The 17,737-nt window shown below is 39.9% G+C and overlaps 1 long non-coding RNA gene across 1 annotated transcript; it reads left to right on the top strand.

Annotated features, from left to right (window-relative positions):
* Window positions 1–1,761: 1,761 nt before the first annotated feature.
* On the top strand, window positions 1,762–10,379 carry LOC140739565 (uncharacterized). Its single transcript, XR_012101670.1, has 3 exons — window positions 1,762–1,938; window positions 7,459–7,594; window positions 9,983–10,379. It is a non-coding gene; the product is annotated as an uncharacterized lncRNA (long non-coding RNA).
* The last annotated feature ends 7,358 nt before the right edge of the window (window positions 10,380–17,737 follow it).

Here is a 17,737-nt window from a genome sequence, read left to right on the forward strand (position 1 = left end):
TACAGTCCCTTAGTGTATCTTCTGATAATTTAGCCACTTATGTCATTGGGCTCACCTTATTCTTAGAGCCTTTCTTGAACAATGGAATGATATAAGTAATCCTGCAGTCCTCCGGCATCTTGGCTAAAGATGTTTTAAATTCCTTTACCAATCTCTGCACTAGTCAAACTGCATTTTTACTAACAACACACACAAAATGCAGGAAGGGTCTCGGCCCAAAATGTCGACTGTACATCTTCCTATAGATGCTGCCTGGTCTGCTGCGTTCCACCAGCATTTTGTGCATCTTGCTTGAATTTCCAGTATCTGCAGATTTCCTCGTGTTTGTGTATTTTTACTAAAACTTCTTTCTTCATTTACTGACTCCATTAGTTCCATAGTATTTCTGGCAGTTTTATTGTGTCTTCTTTTGTAATGGAGGACACAATATTTGTGGAATTTCCCTGCAGGGTCTTTATTACCCTTTGGAAAATCTTCAGCCTTGGTCATTAAGGAGCCATATTAACATTTGCTAGTCCTGTCTATATTACATATCTTTAGTTTCTCCTACCTCTTCATTCCATCTTTGGCATTTGGGCTTTCTACCCCAAAGCTCCCACTGCTGAGTTTATTCAGTAAACTGTTATGTCCTTCTACTATTTTCTCTTCCTTTATGACCTTCTTTAAAACTATCTTCTTTAACTATTTGTTTTCCTAATAATATAGAATAATACAACACAGAAACAAATTCTTTTTTTCCCACCATGACCATCTGATTATACAAACATAATATTGCACTTGCATCTAAAAGCTGACAATTCAAGGGTTCATCCGAATACTTGGATGCCAGAGTCATAAAGCCTAAAAGTACTTACCTCCGCAACTCATGAAGGCATTATTTCCCAGATTTGAAACTTAAATCTCCTTAATATGCATATAAAATGCATATCAGTCAGTGATATTTTATGTCTCCTCTTTCTTCTCCTAATTTCTATTTTAAGTTCCTCTACACCAACACTTGAAGCAATTAGCCATTATCAGTTTGTGATATATTTATCTAGCCCACAATATCCCTGGGTTAGCCAGGTTCCATGGAACTGCAGTACAAACCTTTCAACCATTTAGGACCATGATCCTCCTGAATTCTCATTAATTTACTTTGGAATGACTCCCACTTACCGATGAAAACATAACTGCAAACAACTGCTGCAGATTTTGACTTACAATATTAAAGTGGTCTTCCTTCTATTATGACCTTAATTTCCAGTCCATACATTCCCCTTTCAATAACTAACTTGAGACCTACAAATCAGAAATTACTATCTCTAAAGTGCTCAATATCTCCCTCAGCAGCCTAGTGTCTGTTTTTCCATCTGCCTCTCTTTATCACATTAGAGCTGCTTTATCTCTTGTAAATGTATTATAAAATTTGTTTTGTAATTATTATTGTCATTGAAGAAATAAGCTGTTTTTATTTACTGCACCTCATTTATGTTGGACCAAAATGTTTAACAGTAATTTTGGAAATACCTTTTATTATGTGTATCTTCAGCACAGGATCTCAGTTACCAGAAATACACATCTGGAGTTTTTTATTCTTTCCAATAATTTTAATATTGGAGGAAAGGCACCAGAGCTTCTCAATGTTTGCTAACATTGGAATGTGTATGGGGAAAATTAACCCATGTTTCCAACATACGGACAGATCTATACAGCCAGTCTCTTGTAAACCAGAGCATCATATATCCAGTCCACAACTATTTCTGTTTGTTCCAGATTTTTTAGCACTTGCTACAGTGCTGGTGTTAATTGGAAAATTGGGAAGTACATGTGCCTTTTCCATGGTTTATATCTACACCACTGAACTGTATCCAACCCCAGTGAGAAACACAGGCGTCGGAGTGAGTTCAATGGCATCCAGGCTCGGCAGTGTCATTTCACCTTACATTCTTTTGCTTGGTAAGGTAACAATTAATCATCACTGATTAATCAATACTATATAGAATTTTGATGCTATCCCAATATATAAATAATTTATATATCATGGTTTTGTAAAACCCTTTACTTTGCAGCAGAATTAAAGACTTCCTTTTATTTAAAATTTCATGGCCTGAATAAGTCTAGTAATGAAATTCACAGCCACAATGAGTATGAGATGTGACAGTCCCACTTAAACTTACCGAGTTTTTTTTTGATGCATTTCAGTTCCACATTTCTGATCTTTGGTCTGATGAGGAAGAGAGTAGGCCTCTCTAGAGTACAAATGTCTATTTATATGTCTAGGCAGATTACAGTCATGAGTTTTCTGCCCTGCCTAGTTGGCTGTCCAATGGGGAGCATTCAAAATCAGTGGGTGAGCTTGGGCTCTTCCTTGGTCAGAGAGCACCAAATGAATTAATTCACAGCCAGGAAGAGTACTGATCTGATCTGCCTTCCATGGTAAGCGAGCATTGCTTATTCATGAGTTGCTTGATCCAATTACGATTAGATTATCAATAAAAAAAAATGGGGGCTTTCAGAGTCATTCTCAAAGTCAGTACTTCTAATTCTGAGTTCCCATGTATCTGTTGTGTAATGCACACAGGAACGAAGCACGTAGAGGTGCCATTTCCAGATGTTATTCATTTAAATGTGGGTAGCCGATGCCATCCATGTGTAAGGAAACTGGGTTTTGGTTAACCTGAGTGGACTGAGGCATTGACTAAGTATGTCACAGGTCGGTGTAGATACACAAGTCAGTCTATTATACTTAATTATTCTCTCTCCTTCAGCCCTCCTACCTGCTTTATACAAACTCCACTCTTCCCTTAGCACGTGATCTTCAACCAGCTTGATTGGAACACAATGCCACCAATCACATACATCCCAACTGCCAAACACCAGTGATCACTGACAGCTGACTACTTTCCAATGCCAATGTTGTATCCTATCCCCGCATCTTTGCCTTGGGCCCAGGATGTACCTAGTTTCCATCATTTAATTTGTACCCTTGCAGCTGTGGGAAGGGAAATTCTTTTGCTTTGGGCCTTGGGCGACACTGAAGTTACAAGCAATTGACCACAATCAATAGTGTTACCGTGGAACGTGATCATTGCCATAAAACTACCATTTAGTTGCTGAGGTGCTATGCAATTCTAGGCCCTTTGCTTTTATTTAGAGTTATTTGGAGTATCCCCATTAAAATATAAACTCTGTTATTAACTTGAGATTGACTAATGATAATGTCATCCTAATTGATAGTTCAAAGTGTAAGCAAACCTTTAGTATCTGTTGTTGAAACGGAGGTAAAAAATATCTAGTGGCTTGCTGTTTACACATTGTCCCTCTAATTAGTTCATGTTTATCGGGTCCATAGTGATATTGGTGGCTTTCCTACAGCAAATGACATATTAATATGATTATAATATGCCTGTGGCCCTTGGTAACCCTTCCTAAATTAGAGATTGAAACAAATAATTTTCTAATTCAAAGTGCTAATTTCAAAATAGAATGATCAGAACTAAAGTTAAGATGAGATAAGATAAAATTTTATTTATCCCAAAGGAAATTATTGTTTCAAGGTTGTTCAGTCAGAATTATAAACCTTAAAATACAAAATTTAAGCATTGAGGTATGAAAAAATACAAAATGTGCATTAAAAAGTAATAATGCGAAATACAAAATACATCTAACATATTCCCTCCATCTCTGTGTTCTAGGAAATAAAGTCCAAACCTATTCAAGCTTTTCCTATAACTCAGGACCTTAAGTCCCAGCAACATCCTTGTAAATTTACTCTGCACTCTTTCAAACTTATTTACATCTTTCCTGTAGGTATGTGAGGAATGAGATTCAGTCCTTTGCAAGGGGGGACATAGGGTCAGGAGAAGTAGAGTCTGTGTGGCTAGAACTGAGGAACAGTAAGGGCAAAAGGACCCAAATGGGTGTTGTCTACAGGGCACCAAACAGTAGCATGGATATTGGGTGCAAGTTGAATAGGGAGTTAACATTGGCATGTGGCAAAGGTAATGTCGCAGTAGTTATGGGGGATTTCAACATGCAGGTGAACTGGGAGAATCAGGTTGGTGCTGCACCACAGGACAGGGAGTTTGTAGAGTGCCTACGGGATGCATTCTTGGAACAGCTTGTACGAGAGCCGACCAGGGACAAGACTATTCTGGATTTGGTGTTATGTAATGAACAGGATTTGATAAGCGATCTTGCAGTAAAGGAGCCATTAGGAGGTAGTGATCATAATATGATAAGTTTTTATCTGCAATTTGAGAAGGATAAGGGCAGCTCGGAGGTGTCAGTGTTGCAGTTGAACAGGGGAAACTATGGAGCCATGAGGGAGGAGCTGGCCAAAGTTGACTGGACGGATAGCCTAGCAGAAAAGACAGTGGAACAGCAATGGCAGGTATTCTTGGGAATAATGCACAAGGTGCAAAATCAGTTCATCCCCCAGAGAAGGAAGGATTCAAAGGGGGGAAAGGGGCCACAGTGGTTGACAAAGGAAGTCAGAGATTGCATAGCATTAAAAAAAAGGAAGTATGACAGAGCTAAGGTGAGTGGGAGGACAAATGATTGGGAAGTTTTTAAGGAACAACGGAACTTAACTAAAAAGACAATACAGGGAGAAAAAATGAGGTACGAATGCAAGCTAGCCAGGAATATAAAGGAAGATAGCAAAAGCTTTTTTAGGTATGTGAAGAGAAAGAAGATAGTTAAGAACAATGTTGGGCCCTTGAAGAATGAATTGGGTGAAATTGTTATGGGAAACAGAGAAATGGCAGAAGAATTTAATGAGTACTTTAGATCTGTTTTCACTAAGGAAGACACAAGCAATCTCCCAGATGTATGGATGGGCCAAGGACATAGGGTAACAGAGGAAATGAAACAGATTGACATTAGGAAGGAAACGGTGATGAGTAGACTGATGGGACTGAAGGCTGACAAATCCCCAGGTCCAGATGGTCTGCATCCTAGGGTACTAAAGGAGGTGGCCCTGGAAATTGCAGATGCATTGGTAATCATTTTCCAATGTTCCTTAGATTCAGGATCAGTTCCTGAGGATTGGAGAATGGCTAATGTTATCCCACTTTTTAAGAAAGGAGGGAGGGAGAAAACAGAGAACTATCGACCTGTCAGCCTGACATCGGTGGTGGGGAAGATGCTAGAGTCCATTATTAAGGATGAAATGGTGGCATATCTAGATAGCAGTGATAGGATTGGGCCAAGCCAGCATGGATTTACCAAGGGTAAATCATGCTTGACTAATCTGTTGGAGTTTTTCAAGGATGTAACCAGGAAGTTAGATGGGGGAGATCCAGTGGATGTAGTGTACCTCGATTTTCAGGAGGCATTTGATAAGGTCCCACATAGGAGATTGGTGGATAAAATCAAAGCTCAGGGCATCAGGGGGAAGACATTGACATGGATAGAAAACTGGTTAGCAGATAGAAAGCAAAGGGTAGCAGTGAATGGGTGTTTCTCGGAATGGCAGGTGGTGACTAGTGGGGTGCCACAGTGCTCGGTATTGGGACCACAGCTGTTTACAATTTAACGTCAACGATTTGGATGAAGGCATTGAAAATAACATCAGCAAATTTGCTGATGATACTAACTGGGTGGCAGTGTGACATGTGATGAGGATGTTAGGAGAATTCAGGGTGACTTGGATAGGCTGGGTGAGTGGGCAGATACTTGGCAGATGACGTTTAATGTGAATAAGTGTGAGGTTATCCACTTTGGGAGTAAGAACAGGAAGGCAGATTATTATCTGAACGGTGTAGAGTTAGGTAATGGAGAAATACAAAGAGATCTAGGAGTCCTTGTTCATCAGTCACTGAAGGTGAATGAGCAAGTGCAGCAGGCAGTGAAGAAAGCTAATGGAATGTTGGCCTTTATTACAAAGGGAATTGAGTACAAGAGCAAGGAAATCCTCTTGCATTTGTACAGAGCCCTGGTGAGACCACACCTGGAGTATTGTGTACAGTTTTGGTCTCCAGGGTTAAGGAAGGACATCCTGGCTGTAGAGGAAGTGCAGCGTAGATTCACGAGGTTAATTCCTGGGATGTCTGGACTGTCTTATGCAGAGAGGTTAGAGAGACTGGGCTTGTACACACTGGAATTAAGGAGATTGAGAGGCGATCTGATTGAAACATATAAGATTATTACGGGATTGGACATGATAGAGGCAGGAAATATGTTCCAGATGCTGGGAGAGTCCAGTACCGGAGGGCATGGTTTGAGAATAAGGGGTAGGTTATTTAGGACAGAGTTAAGGAAAAACTTCTTCTCCCAGAGAGTTGTGGGGGTCTGGAATGCACTGCCTTGAAAGGTAGTGGAGGCCAATTCTCTGGATGCTTTCAAGAAGGAGCGAGATAGGTATCTTATGGATAGGGGAATCAAGGGATATGGGGACAAGGCAGGAACCGGGTATTGATAGTAGTTGATCAGCCATGATCTCAAAATGGTGGTGCAGGCTTGAAGGGCCAAATGGTCTATTTCTGCACCTATTGTCTATTGTCAAAACTGCACATAATATTCCAAATTGGGTCTCACCAATGACTTAGACAATTTCAGCATCCTAACTCCTGTTCTCAGTACACTGAATTCTGAAGGCCAATGTGTCAAAAGCTTGCTTTACAATCTACCTATGACACAACTTTCAAGGAATTAGGGATCTACATTTCTCGATCCATCTGTTCTACTGCATCCCTTCGTGCTCTACAGCTCACTGCGTAAAGCCTATCCTGGTGGGTCCTCCCAAAGAGCAACACCTCACACATGTCAGCATTAAATCCCATCTGTTATTTTCAGCCCATTTTTCCAGCTAGTCCAGATCCCGTGATAAGCTACACCCCCAGTCTTCAAAAAGTTCATTTTATTATCAAATATATGCAGAATACCACTCTCCTCCATAGCCATGAAGTACAGAAAAGCCATGGTGGTTGTTCAACAGAAAGACATCAACCACCACTCGCGTGTAAAAGAAACAAAGATTCGCAAACTCCAAAACCAATTCCTCCTTCACACAAAGCTAACAGATCACCCTTCAGAGAACAACTGCTAGAACATCAAATCCCAAACACCCAAACCCCTCCCTCGCAAAAATCTAACACATTGCCCACGAGGACATCAAATCCACAAACCCCAAACCCACAACCCGCCATTTGGCAACAAGAAAAAAAGTACAGAAAACTAAAGGGTAAACTACAGTCTACACCAATAATCACATAAATCTCAGAGCTTCAACAACATCCTCTGTCAGCATCGAGGAGAGCAACGGCTCGAATTCAGTCCTTTTGTGGAGAGCAACCCATCTCACTGACAAGAGCCACCAGATCAGGGACATTGTGGAAACAAACCATTTTGGAAATGAATTGGATATACACGCAGGGGAAATAATTTGAATGCATTTTGGCCTCAGTTATATGAAGTTGTTATATTTAGTTGCTGAGTTTCACTTTAAAGTGAATGTGCACTATGTTTTTCCAGATGTTTATCAAGAGAATCTGTCGCTTATTGTGATCGGGATGTTAACAATGTTCGCAGCAATTGCAGTTTTGTTTCTGCCCGAAACATTTAATGTTCCTCTCCCAAATACTATGGAACAAATGCAAAAACTCTTTTGGTAAGTACAATAGTCCTTATGGTTTACTCATTTTATACAAAGTATTGTGCGAAAATGGTAGTGGCTGTAATTAGAAAGTGCCTCAGGTTTGTTTATGGACTAGATTAAAAGATAGAATTTTTTTTTTAAACAGTCATGGAAAACCTGGGGGGTTTGGAGTTGAGCATGAAATATGGTGCTTCCAGTACCTTTCATTTCTGATCTTAAGCAACTGCAGAGTTTTGGGATGCTGCCATAGCACAGCTAATAGAGCTGATGCTTTCCTGCTCTATTATCTCTGGCTCTGTCTATGTGGTGTTTGAACATTCTCCCAACGGCCTCATTGGTTTCTCCCACACACCCAAATATACATGGTAGGTTCATTGGCCACTATATTGTCCCTAGTATGTAGATAAGTGGTGGAGTCTATTTTCCCTCATCAAGCCGAAGTGATTCTACAAGCCTGTTCAGTAAGGGGCCAGAATATAAAGAAGTGACATCAAAGTAATAGAAGACAATTTTCACATAATAGGTGTTAGTGACTTGGACAAGAATTTGTAGGTAGTATAATTAGCTTGAATCAGATGTTCTTTTCTATCTTAGTGATCGCAGAATTCACACAGTAGCCAATGTAAGTAAAGAGAGCACATAACATAGGTCTTGTACACTATAGACACAGGGTGATGATGATGATGGAGGGGGAGAATGAGTGGAGCAGTGGATTGGGTCCTGATCATGCAGTCCAGCTATTTCTTGAAAGCTGCTGAGCATCTCAAATTTTGGAGAAGTTGGCAAGCATCTGGGCAAGAATGGAATATGCACTCAGTAGCCCCGTTTTTTACTCATAAATGCAAATATCTTATCAGCCAATCATGTGGCTGTAACTCATTGCATAAAAGCAACCAGACATGGTCAACAGGTACATTTATTGTCCAGGCCAAACATGAGAATGGGGTAGAAATGTAGTACTTCTGATGCAGATATCAGAAGATGGGTTTTCACCATGTGGGGCAAAGCTTCAGATCTCTTGTACCTACAGAATAGTATTTATGAAAATATTGAGGGAGTTTTCAGAAGTGCCAGTAAATGTCAAGAATAGATGTTTATTTGCCCTCTCTTGTTGGAGATGGCCATTGCATTGTATAAAATTTACTTGCCACGTGCCATCCCAAAATTAAATATTAGCTTATCCTTACTACAGCAGACATCTGTTGTTTTATTAGCGTATGTGTTGAAAACTGTGTAATCATGAGTAAATATCCTGAGTTATAACCAAGTAATAATAGATCATTCATGGAGCAGTTGAAGATCATGGGTACTGGGATAGAACCTCGGGGAATTAGGCAGTGACTTGATTTACTACATTTAGTTATCTCATAAGGTGAGAACCAAAGTGTGATGATCAGTTAAGACAAAGAGTAATATCCAACTGCAAAGAATATGTTAATACAAAATTATGTGAAAAAGTAGCTACCGTGAAGGTTTGGATTAATTTTAGATTATGCTGTTATGCTTGAAGCAGATAGTTACATGAGGGCATCACGTAACCAGTATATTAAATCAATTAAGAAAACTGTGATTAAGAAAGCAAACAAAGGAGGGTTTGAAATATCCAAATTACTATGTTGCTAAAACAAAACATTTGTAATAAAGATCTGGCAATTAGTACAAGGATGTTCCAGGACTGAGACAGCAATACATGGAATAGCTGAAACTGTAAAAGATGAAACGGCCAATATTAAAACAAAGTGTGTTATTGAAATGGCAACAGCTGGTAAATACCTTGTAAGATCAGAAAAAGGCATATCGAAGTGTTGAGTCAGGGGAGAGAGACTGTAAGAGTGGTGGAAACAAATTCAATCAGAGCTTTCTCAAGTACTGAGTTTGCAGAGCTATAGGAAAGAGCAGGTGAATGGGTCTCACTGGATTCTGTTAGAAAAAAAACAGCTTGGACTTATGTGATAGAATGAATTTTTATGATCCTTTAATTCTACTTGACTAAAGAAAAGTAATTAAAATCTGAATGTCATATGATTGAATGTTATCAGTAAAAATTAAGCTTCTTGAACATTGCATACATCAGGTTTTAATGTTATAACTACTCCATACATGAAACAGTACCAGATTGTCTCATTATTTGCTTGTTTAAATATTTGAGTATCATTTTCTCAAGAAATATATGGGTAACTTGTGTGAACTCTGTATATACGTAGTAACCCAAATGCCAGCAATGTGCGGCATAATAATGCATCAATTAATTTGTGTATTCAATGCTGATAAAAACTGACACTGGAATTTAATGAATTACTACTAAATTCATTTGAAATAGTTGACTATCTGGCCAGTATAACATGGAAATGTTTACATTCAAGTCCATTCTTTATGATTAATTTTTTAATTCAAATATAGGTTCAAAGATAGAAGACGTGTTCACTCTAATTTAAGCAAAAACGAAACAACGGAAAAAAGTAGGGTGATTGTTCTTGAGGAAGCAGCTTGACACTCTTTTGACCACAGATCTTTAGCAGCAGACAAACAACTGAAGATTTCATCACAAATTGGATCATGGATTGGCAGATTCTTCTGCGAAAACATAAAGTGAAATTGAGAAAAATGGGAGTACTCTCACAATGCTCAGATGCTCTGCAAGCATCAGGTTTTGATGTTTATTACCAAGTTTTAATGAAATATATTTTCTAGAAAAATTTCTGCAAGATATTATGGGAAAAAATGAAATTTTTGTGCTTCTTTGGATCAAATTACCTTATAATCACTTGATGTTTTCCTCTTCATAGAGCAATTAATTAAATGCAATGAAACAAACCACATCTACCCAGTCCAGTGGTTTCCTTCAGTAATGTTATTTGTTATCAACTCTTGCTTCTGCTATGTTCATCCAGCTTTGCTCCAAACCTTTTGTCAGTAGAATTTCACAGGGCCCGTATTAAGCTCATTCTTGTTGCAATTAAAGTCTAATTCTTTTATACAAAGAACAAAACAGCACAGTACAGGCCACTCAGCCTACAATGTTGTGCCGACCCTTAAACCCTGCCTCCCATATAACCCTCCACCTTAAATTCCTCCATATACCTGTCTAGTAGTCTCTTAAATTTCACTAGTGTATCTGCCTCCACCACTGACTCAGGCAGTGCATTCCACACACCAACCACTCTCTGAGTAAAAAACCTTCCTCTAATATCCCGCTTGAACTTTCCTCTCCTTACCTTAAAGCCATGTCCTCTTGTATTGAGCAGTGGTGCCCTGGGGAAGAGGCGCTGGCTGTCCACTCTATCTATTCCTCTTAATATCTTGTATACCTCTATCATGTCTCCTCTCGTCTTCCTTCTCTCCAGAGTAAAGCCCTAGCTCCCTTAATCTCTAATCATAATGCATACTTTCTAAACCAGGCAGCATCCTGGTAAATCTCCTCTGTACCCTTTCCAATGCTTATACGTTACAAAGAGCTTGCAGAAAATACAAAAACTGCTTTGTATTTAACAGAAAGGAAGAAATTTTTGCCCAGAAACGGGTAATGAACCTGACCATGAGATTGACTTTCAGTGGGAGAACAGTTAGGCAATAGTGATATCAACTCCTTACATGTTAAAGATAAGCTTGGACCTAGTGGGAGAGTATTGAACTGGTCAAGAGCAATTCACAAAAATATTAGGTATAAATTAGGAAGGGTTCATTGGAAATAGCTGTTTTTGGACAAGTCCACATCTGACATGTAGAGGGTGCTTAAAGACCAACTCCACTGAGCATGGGGCAGGTATTTTCCAGATTAAAGGAAGTCGAGAGAGAGGGTGAATTTTGTCAAGAATGAAAATAAAGCATTTGTAAAGTTTAGGAAGTTAAATTCAACTAGAGCCCTTGACGATTACAAAGAAGCCAGAAAAAATCTCAATGAGGGAACAATGAAAGCCAAGATGGGTCATGAAAGCCCTTGGCAAGTAGGATTAGAGAGTATCTCAAGGCATTCTATACATTAAGAACAAGAGGATAGCTAGGGAAGGATAACTCACTAAACACATACTTTGAGGTGGGGGATGTGGAAAAGATCCTAAATGAGCACTTTGCAGCATTATTTACCAATGAGAAGGACATGGAGGTTTGGGATATCAACATAGAGGATACTAATTTGCAAGTGCATTTTGAGATAAAGAAGATGTAATTGTTGGGTCTCTCAATGAGCATACAGGCGGATAAGTCCCAAGGGCCTGATGGGATATATTGTCAAGCGCTGAGATTGTCAGGGCCTCTCTAGCCATAGGTAGGGTCAAGAGGACTGAAGAGTAGTTAAATTTGTTCAATTATTTAAGAAGGAAAATGGGCACATTACTGGAAGCTTTAGACTGGTGAGTCTCATATCAGTGGTGGGAATGTTGACTATTCATCAACGGAAGTATGTTTAGAAACTTACCACACAACACTTAATTAATCAAAGCTCACACTTTATTTACTCTGCATAAGTAACCGAGTAACTTTGTTGATCTCAGCCCAACAACTTAAAACATGAATTTTACTGATGCCTATGTACCAATACTCACTCAGACCACATTTCCAATTTATAACACTGAAATAGGGGATCTCTGTTGGCCAGACAATCAATCCTTTCTTCTTCCAGCCTCTGGCATGGGGGTTCTTCCTTATAATGGTGAGGTCTCCGGAGAGTTATTGCTATGTTCTGTCCAAAAACCTCTGCTGTTCTATCCATTCCTTTGTTCAAGTGTTTCCTTTGAGTGTTATTGGCCATGGCTCATTAGACTGACCTTTAACACCTTACTGGCTGTGGTCCAAGCCAGCATCCGTTTATTGCCACTCTTCCGCAAATGGCAACTGACAACTGGTAATACATGACTCTTTACTTAAAATCAGTTACAAAAGCAGCAACCAGTTTGAATTAATCAGGGCAGACACAGACCCCAAGAGTCACAAACCCATATGTTATATCTAACCAAAGAGAACCTCACGGATAACTTTTTATTTGGAAATGATCTCTAGTCCAGCAGGTTACCTGCAGCATCACACACAAAGTACACTGCAGATGCTGTGGTCAAATCAACATGTACAAACAAACTGGATGAACTCAGCAGGTCGGGCAGCATCCATTGAAACGAGCAGTCAACGTCTCGGCCCGAAACGCTAACTACTCATTTCAACGGATGCTGCCCAACCTGCTGAGTTCATCCAGTTTGTTTGTACGTGTTTACCTGCAGCATCATTGTGTCTACTTGTAAACACTGCTCAAGCCAAGCTACTTTAGTTCACAAAATGGAGGACTGGACCATTTCATAAAATAGCAACATCCTTTCCTTTAACCTCATGGCAGGAACAAAGACAATTGGTCTATCTGCTTCAACTGTCCTTGACCCATTTGAGTTTGATATTTTCTTCCATATTTTAATTCTCCCATGGCCATCATCTCCCCCTTCTCATGCTACTGTTTATACATGAGCAGAGACAGCACAAAAGGAATGCCAGTATTCATGACCACACCAAATAATACCGATAAAGATTTAAAAATTTAATCAGCACAAGTGCATGAAGAAGCCTGATAAAAATGTATGTAATTTCATACCGTGTATCAAGGCATTTAACAGCAATTAATGACACTTAAACACAACATCATGGCATGAAGACAGACAAAATTACCAAAGAGATTCAGAATGGTATGTAGGTAAAGTTGTTTCTTGTTGTCATCATAAATAAAAGCAGTGGGGAAAATACATTAGAACCAATAGAACAAGGAACAGAGCAATAATAACATGTGAAATAATACACATCCAAGGATGCATATTAGCATTTAAACCTCAGTTCCAAACTTTACTCTGAAAGGGATGGATTCTGCAAAACATCATTAGCTAAGTCCAAATGATCTTTAATAGTCTTGGATATTTCATCCATTGTTTAATACTAGTTTGATAATGATAAATAACTATCCCACTCTGCTGTAAAATGAAATAGGCGTAGAAGAGCAGTAAGTACATATCTAAGTAAACCTTCAGCAGTATCATTAATACAAACATCTCTCGTTGAATAGGTTGTTTTACAAAGGTTTAGGTAACACTTGTCCAGTCAAATCTTAGTCCCTTAAAACATTAAAAAGATGCAAATTGCAACTTGAAGATCCCCTTCTTGTAATGTTATCTTGAAGTAGCAATGTAATAAGTATCATTCAACAAGTAAATTTCAGGAATGTCCTTTTATTACAGGTAAAATAGTTAAAGAATAGTCATAAGAAACAAACCCACAATCTGTTAAGCCATCCTTAATTAAATCCTCTAGATAAATCGAATATTCTTTTTTTGATGATACATTTACTCCCTTTGTAGACCCGAACCTCATCGCACAGCAAAGGAGTAGCAACAGTTAGTATTGCAATGGTTGTGGTATCAGTTGTTGTCGATTCCACCATCGAGTAAGGTATATGCAGAAGATCTTGGAACTCCAAAGCCACTAGGGTTCAATTACTGGGACACATGATAATCCATAATCTTGCTTCTGGTTTGTGTCAACATCAACAGCACCATTCCATTCACAAAGTTGTACTCAAATTATGTCCTTTTTTTCCCTGAAGAACATGAATTTCCAGTGTTATCATAGCATTCAGAATCAGAATCAGGTTCATTATCACCGACATGTGACATGTAATTTGATAACTTAGCAGCAGCAGTTCAATGCAATACATAATCTAGCAGAGAGTAAAAAATAATAAATAAAATAAAACATAATAATAAATAAGTAGTCAATTATGGTATATGTACATTGAATAGAGTAATAAAAACTTGCAAAAACAGAAATACTGTATATGAAAAAAAAAGTGAGGTAGTGTCCAAAGATTCATTGTCCATTTAGGAATCAGATGGCAGAGGGGAAGAAGCTGTTCCTGAATCACTGGGTGTGTACCTTCAGGTTTCTGTACCTCCTGCCTGATGGTAACAGTGAGAATAGGGCATCCTTACTAATGGACGCTGTCTTTCTGAGACACTGCTCCCTGAAGATGTCCTGGGTACTTTGTAGGCTAGTATCCAAGATGGAGCTGACTAGATTTACAACTTCCTGCAGCATTTTTTGGTCCTGTGCAGTAGCCCCTCCATACCTGGCAGTGATGCAGCCTGTCAGAATGCTCTTCATGGTACAACTATAGAAGTTTTTGAGTGTATTTGTTGACATGCCAAATCTCTTCAAACTCTAAATAATGTATAGCTGGTGTCTTACCTTCTTTATATATGCATCAATATGTTGGGACCAGATTAGATCCTCAGGAATCTTGACACCCACGAACTTGAAGCTGCTCACTCTCTCCACTTATGATCCCTCTATGAGGATTGGTATGTGTTCCTTCACCTTCCTGAAGTCTACAATCAGCTCTTTCATCTTACTGATGTTGAGTGTTAGGTTGTTGGATGTGGCACCACTCCACTAGTTGGCATATCTCATTCCTGTACGCTCTCTCATCACCACCTGAGATTCTACCAGCAATGGCTGAATTGTCAGCAAATTTATAAATGGTATTTGAGCTATGCCTAGCCACACAGTCATGTGTATAGAGCAAGTAGAGCAGCGGGCAAAGCACACACCCCTGAGGTACACCTGTATTGATCCATCAGTTCCCCATATTACTGTTATTCAACCACAAATATCAATAGACATCAGTCTTAGTTTCTTTGCACAATCGCAGCTCATTTCTTCATTTTTCATTCATAGTACATGTAACCTTTAATACAGCCTTTAATCATTAGAGGCCACTCATTAGTAGTATTCCAGCACCAATTATTTCTGAACTGCAGTGTGTGTTTTAATTACCTCAGTGTGTTTAGTCTATTGTTGGATAATTCCCATGCCTCCCTCACAACACATCTAGCATGCAGTCAAGTGAGGAATCAGTGCCAACTCAACAAAACATAGACTCAACAATATTGATCTGCTGGATTGTGAGGTTCTCCTTCATTACCATATTTGCTGCTAGTTGAGACAATGTTTGTCCCCAACAGCCAGATCTAAACTCACGTTCCCAATTTTGATGTTTCAAAGCACATTGTTTCTATCCCCTGGTACAACTCATTAGAGGTGTTGCTATGCAAAACGTCTGTCCTACCAATGCATATAGCAAGAGAAAATGGTTATTCACAGGCAAAATAGACAATGAAGAATTTCCATAAATACTGATAACAAAATCTGTAAATTTTGTCTCATGATGTTTGTCCTCATTGTGAACCTTTTCACTCTACTTGACCACCCCCCACCGCCATGTACAGTGTTCTCCCGTGTACAGTTAATAATGATCAAGTCATCCTGTGGAAAATACTTGGGTGAAACCACATCAATGAATATTATCTTGAATGTGTCACTGCCCCACTCCCATTCCTATATTATCCAAGAGAACTGTAATCTTACTATGGAAATCATTACCTAAGGGCTGCTTTGTAATTAAACCTAAAAACTGACTATTATTCCCTCTGTGATATTTGATGTGAGCTTCTGCCTTTATGATTTTTTTTTACTCTCACATGTATCTGTCACAGTCCGGTCCATGGACTCCGCATTCCAGTTCACGGTCTGGTCCGTGGATTCCGCAGTCCAGTTGTTTCGATTTTCCCTTGTTCTGTTGGGTGCCTTAATTGAGGCAGCTGATTCTCGTTTCGGACTGGCAACATAAATAGCTCCGGGGTCCAGCTATTCCTTTGCTGGACTGTACTGTCAGAAACCCACACCAAGAAGCTTGGCATCAGAAACTCATTCCAGGAAGCTTGGCATCTGAAACCCACACCAAGAAGCTCGTTACCAGAAACATGTGACCTCAGCTAGTGTGGGAAGTCTGCACCATTATCGGAGCTACCAAGTATCGTGGAGTCTAGGTTGCTTCTGTGCCTGTGGCTGCTTAGTTGTTTCCGTGTCCAGCTGAGTTGTCAGCTGTCTGCCGCTGCTCTGAGTAAGGTACGAACTCTGTTGTTTTCGTGGCCAGCTGAGAATTGCTGGCAGTTTGCAGTAAGAAAAGTCCCAGCCCCGTGTCCGGGAAGAGTACCGGCCCCGTGTCCAAGGTTAAGTCCCATCTCTGTGTCCGAGTTCGAGTACTGGCTGTGTCTGAGTCCAAGTTAAGTCAAGTCCAGTCTGAATCTGAGCCTGAGTTCCAGGTCAAGTCAAGCCTGAGTTCTAAGTCAAGAGCCAAGTCAAGACCCAGGTACTGAGTCCCTGCCAGGACCCGAGTTCGGAGTCATGACCCAAGTTCCCAATCAAGTCCAAGTTCCAAGTCCTGGTTCAGGTTATATCCTACGTCTACGTCCATGTTGTCATCTTGTCCTCGCTCCTTGGCTTCTCTAGTATTCTTAATAAACATTGTCCTGTTCATACTGCTTTTCATACCCTGTGTCCGAGTTCGATTTCTTGCTCTGTGTCCATGTCTGAATTTTAAGTCAGGTCCAGTCTGAGCCCGAGTTCCAAGTCAAGTCAAGCCCGAGTTCCAGGTCAAGCCTAGTCTGAGTTCTAAGTCAAGAGCCAAGTCAAGACCCAGGTACTGAGTCCCTGCCAGGACCCGAGTTCTGAGTCATGACCCAAGTTCCCAATCAAGTCCAAGTTCCAAGTCCTAGCTCAGGTTATATCCTACGTCTACATCCATGTTGTCATCTTGTTCTCGCTCCTTGGCTCCCCTAGTATTCTTAATAAACATTGTCCTGTTCATACTGCTTTTCATATCCTGTGTCCGAGTTCAAGTCCCGGCCCTGTGTCCATGTCTGAGTTTCAAGTCAAGTTAAATCAAGTCCAATCTGAGTCTGAGCTCGAGTTCCAGGTCAAGTCAACCAGAGTTCCAGGTCAAGTCAAGCCAAGCCCGAGTTCCACGTCAAGCCAAGCCCGAATTCTAAGTCATGCCAAGCCTGAGTTCCACATCAAGTCAAGTCTGAGTTCTAAGTCAAGAGCCAAGTCAGAACCCAGGTACCGAATCCCTGCCAGGACCTGAGTTCCCAGTCAAGTCCAAGTTTCATGTCCTAGCTCAGGTTGTATCCTATGTCTATGTCCATGTTGTCATCTTGTCCTCGATCCTTGGCTTCCCTAGTATTCCCTAGTAAACATTGTCCTGTTCATACTGCTTCAGTGTCTGTTTCTTGCATTTGGGTCTGCTCACAATGCCCTCTTGTAACTTTATCCCTCAGTTGCCTCTCCTTC

Source organism: Hemitrygon akajei, chromosome 15 (assembly GCF_048418815.1).
Source record: "Hemitrygon akajei chromosome 15, sHemAka1.3, whole genome shotgun sequence".
Classification (NCBI taxonomy): domain Eukaryota; kingdom Metazoa; phylum Chordata; class Chondrichthyes; order Myliobatiformes; family Dasyatidae; genus Hemitrygon; species Hemitrygon akajei.